Source organism: Petaurus breviceps, unplaced genomic scaffold (genome assembly GCF_028583685.1).
Source record: "Petaurus breviceps papuanus isolate PSGF00001 unplaced genomic scaffold, PetGlider_PUasm1.0 90822, whole genome shotgun sequence".
Lineage (NCBI taxonomy): Eukaryota > Metazoa > Chordata > Mammalia > Diprotodontia > Petauridae > Petaurus > Petaurus breviceps.
Window position 1 is genome coordinate 12,630,103 of NW_027187351.1, and position 5,025 is coordinate 12,635,127.

Consider the following 5,025-nt stretch of genomic DNA (forward strand, 5'->3'; position numbering starts at 1 on the left):
AGAGAGAGAGAGAGAGAGAGAGAGAGAGAGAGAGAGAGAGAGAGAGAATGAATGAATTTCTTTTGGAGTAAGTTTTTTTTTTCTTTCTTCCTTTTTAACTACTTTACTAGAAATCTGGAAGAGACTTTAGAGATAATTCTACTCCAACTCTTTTATTTTACAGATAATGAAGCTGAGATTCATAGAAATGAATAACTTATCCAAGTTCTCAGAGTTCATAAATGGTCAAGATAACTGTCACAGATAAAAGTTACTTCAAGTCATTGAAAGCATGAAGGCTATAAATGTAAAAGTGATTCAAAATAATCATAATCATATTGGAATGAATAGTAAAAGTTTCAGGGTTTTTTTTTGGGTGAATAGGGACTCGACCTGTGATCTCACTGATACAGGGAACTCCTGGATGAGGAAATTCCCTCTTCCAATGCAGGTTGACACCATCTATGCAATGTATAGACTTAAAGAGTTGCCCAGAGAACTAAGAGGACAAATGACCTGTCCAGTGTCACACAGCCACTGTATATCACTGATGGAATTTTAACCCAGGTTTTCCTGGTATGAAGGCCAGATCACTATTGCCAATCTGCCTTTCTTTTAAAAATTATTAACAATTTTAAATACATATTACAAATAAGTACATTTGTTTTAAATAATGAGAATATACAGTTGAATTCTCTCAGAAAAAAATGATTCAAATTTAATTATTTAGCTTTCAAGGGAGCTTTTAAAGTACTCTCTGATTAGACAGACCAACTTTTTCAGTTTTTTCTTTCTTTCCTACTGTCCTTTCTTGTGCTTTGCTATATACAGGCCTATCTTTAATCAGAGTGAAAGGATAATAGGTTTAGAGTAGGAAGTCATCATGTAAGGAAACTGAGGCTCAGAGAGGTTAAACAAATTGTCCATGGTTACAAATTTAGTGTTTCCCTGAAGATGTGGTTCTTCCCTGAAACAAACCTGTACAGTAGGGATATTTGTTACAACAATAAAAAAAACCCACCACTTTTCCAGTTCATAACCAAATATCTCATAGTTATCTAACTAAACTCAAGAAACAGAAAACAAGGTCTGGATATTTTAGTGACCAACTCACAGAATCAAGTAAACTTTCCTAAAAGGCATAGCTAACCATTATTTATCATTTGAACAATGCCAAACCAATATTTTAACCTATTTTCATAGTTCGAATTGTGAAAAACATGACCTTTGAAAAACCTGTGAAAATAGAAAATAATTCATTAAATATATGTGTGACAAATATCTTGGTGATTTTTTTTTTGGATAAAGGGTCACCAGTAGCTGAGGAGATCAAAAAATGTTTCATGGCTGTTGAGCCTGGTACAAAGGTTTTTAGGATTAATAGAATATGTTCATAGAGAAATGAATAGCTTCTACATAGTGAAGAAAAAGGATTAGAGAATAAGATTTGAGGGGTAATTTTCTTAGTTCCTTGTAGCCCATTTTACTATTGAATATTACATGTTATATTTCCTCTTCATAATATATTAAGGAAATATATTATGAAGTACATCACCAGAAAGCTGGCCACTATTCATCACACTTCAAAAAGCATTTATTAAGCACCTGCTGTATGTCAGGAATTGTTTTAGATCCTGAGGATACATTGAAAAAATGAAACAATCCTTGCCATCATGGAGCTTACATTGTTTTGAGGAGAAAGGGGAATGACATGATGCATATAAGTAAATACAAATTATATAAAAATTACCTTCCAGGGAGAAGGGCACAGATCTAATGATGATAGTTTATTCTAGGGAGCACAATATTTACAAAGGGTAGAGTGGGATAAGGCTGCTCTGAGGATGACATAGATGCGTTTGTGGGAGCAAGAAGAGCTAGTTAAGGCATTGATCTTGGCAACAAGAATGGGGATTTTGAGTGGAGGTAAAGAGCAGCAGATTGTCTGACTCTTTCTAGTAGCAAAGATAATATTGATTTGATTATTACTCCATGAGAAATAGGTAGGAGGTGGGAGGAAAGATGAGCTCCACCTATGTGAAGGGAAGATAGATATCCAGTCCCTGGTCCTATATGATGATCAAGGCTGGAACTGGTAGAATCCTGGAGCCAGTGGGATTATAGAGGGGTTAGGAATTTTTCAGTTATTCCCTCTCAGCCAGTCAGCTCTGCCCCAGAACTCACTCAAGTGTCGAATAGATTATCTCCCCCTCAGTGGGTAGGGAAGGGCACAGGAAGATCTTTGTTCCTGGACTAGTGTCTGGTATAGAGTGGGATGGGGTGCAAGGCAGATATCCACCAAGTCAAAAGAAACAGTGTGGTGAAGTAAAAAGACAGCCAGCAGAGTCAGGATATCTGGGTTCAAATCCCAACTCTGCTCTCTTACGATCTGTCCAATTATGGGTAAATTTCTCTGTCTCAATTTCTGCATGTTTAAAATGAAGAGTTTGGACTAGGTGACCTCTAACTACCTTCCCAGCTCTAAATCTATAAGCCTTTTCTTGCCTCAGGAGCTCATGAATGCCAATGACTAAGGCATGGAGGAGTTGTGCTCAACATCAGTGGAAGTCTGTACTCTGGACATCTATAGTCTCTGAGACATGTAGTATTCAGTCTATTCTATATTTCATGACTTTTTCCCCTCAGAAATTAAAAAAGCAGTCTGTCATTCAATATCATAATGTTTCTCATTTTTATAAAAAATGGGAATAATGTTGAACAGCGTGACAGTTTACAGAACATTTGTCAGCTGCAGATAAGGATTGATACAGCCAGCTCTGAGCCAACAATAAGATTATTTTTGACAAACTTTTCATTTGGTTTAGGGGAGTGTGAAAAAAGCAGGCTCCCACTCAACTGAACCTGAAGATAATACCACCAGGATAGCTAAATCCTCTGATTATAATCAGGTTTCAATAACAACTCCCAAATCCAAACCTTCAGAGATAGCTAAGTCATGATGAACTGAGGTTTTTTTTTTTATTTTTGCCCGCTGAGGAATATAATTATATTTTTAATTGAGCAAACATTGAATATGATGATATATAAATGATATAAAGTGAAAAATTGATTCAACCAACCAGATAGTTGAAGTTTAAATTATTTGTTTCCCAGATAGCTAAAGAACTGATTTACATGTCATATGTTGGATTGGATTTCCTATACTTGGTTCTTTACCCTAAAAGGGGGTCAATTGGACACCACAAGGCAGGGTGCCTGGGGTCAGATCCCAGTTCTGCTGTTTATTAGCAATGTTATCTTTAATAAGTCATTCATATTTTCTGGGCTTCAGTTCCCTTATACGTAAAATGATTGGGTTGAGCTAGATGTATCTATCCTTCAACATCAAATTATAATTAGAAATGTAATGTGAATTTAAAATAATCTTGGTTTCAAGGGATGTTTTTATTGAAAAGAAGTATAAAAAACAAGCCCTATATTTCTGGGAAATTAGGTAATGGTGGATTTTAACCAAAGTGAGTCTTTTCTTGTAGAGGCAGGACCGGGAACAGAGAGAAACACCTAGAATGACTGATGTCATTCTATATGCATGGCCTCTGATAGCAAATTCAGTTTAATTGATCCCAGTGATTATGCTTGTTGGACCTACTTATGAAAAATGTATTCAAAAAGGCCTTAGGCCTGCACACCATAGTTAGGTACATCATAGGTAAAATGTACCAGCCTTCCATTGTGTACATTAGCTTGAAATTATTCACACTCTAACACAAATGGGCCACTCAGATTAGTTCTGCATTTCTGAGAAAGGTTGATTGTGGACTTTCATTACATGTACAACTTTATTTTCCAGAGTCTGAAAACAAGACTGTAAGCCAAGGGTGGTGGAGTTATGGAAGGACATACTTTCTTATATCCATAGTTGTACATCAGTGCTCCATTGGTGACTTAAATACTATTATAGGGCTACCATGCGCTAGTTGGCTCAGTAGATAGTATGGATTTGGAGTCAGGAAAACCTGAGTTCACATCCGGTATCAGATATAGCTGTGTGATCCTGTGCAAATCATTTAGTCCCTGTCTGCTTTATTTCTGACAACCTACTGAAAATTTGTACCAACATGTCTCAGTAATAATTTAAAATGAACTTGCAGAAGCAAATTGGTGGTGAACAGAGTGCTAGAATATCTTCTGAGAGAGTGCTGGGCCTGGAATCCTGATGATCTGATATCCAATTACTTACTAGTTGTATTCCCTTGGGAGAGTCACTTACCCTCTGCTTAAGTTAACCCTAACTGTAAAATGGCAATAATAACACCTGCCTCCTCGGATTGTTCTGAGCATCACATAGAATGATATTTGTAAAGTACTTATGTTGTAAAGTAACCCAAATCACATGCCACCTGATTTGGAGCCCACCATTAAGCCACCATTAAGCCCCTTTATATTTCTCTTTGTCTTTTTCCTAAACCCTGGAACTGCTTGTAATCGCTTAAAGGCATAGTCCCTTGCTCCCTTATCTTTCCCCTAAATTAGTACTTCCCTAAATCAAAAAGCCTTGAAGCAGCATTTTGTATAAGGATTATGGTACAAGTGTGCATAGAGATCATGGGGCAAGTCTATCCCATGCAAGTGACCACCCTGTTCTGGGATGCTGACCAAGTAAGGTCCTCCACCCAGGATGCTGACCCAGCAAGGTTCTCTACCCAGAACACTGACCAAGCAGGGTCCCCCACACCCTTCACCCAGAACATGACCCTGACCTGTTCCATGACCCCAGCCTGTTTTGGGAATTCCACTGCCCCTGTACCCTCCACTCTGTTCTAGGAAGGACCCTGGCTGCTCCTTTGTACCCTTGTACCATGTTTCCCAAATTAGCCCTGAGCTATAGATCCAACCAATGGCTGTTCTTGGCTTCTGTATGTCATTGCTTATGCTAGCTCCTCTCCCCAATTGTGGTTTTTGTGGTTTTTGCCTTTATAAGCATTGCGTGTATCCCAATTCAGTGCTGCCTGATTTGAGTATATACTCCAGGCAGTTGTATGCTTGATCAATAAATCCACATCTAAATTTATCTTAAACCCAGGT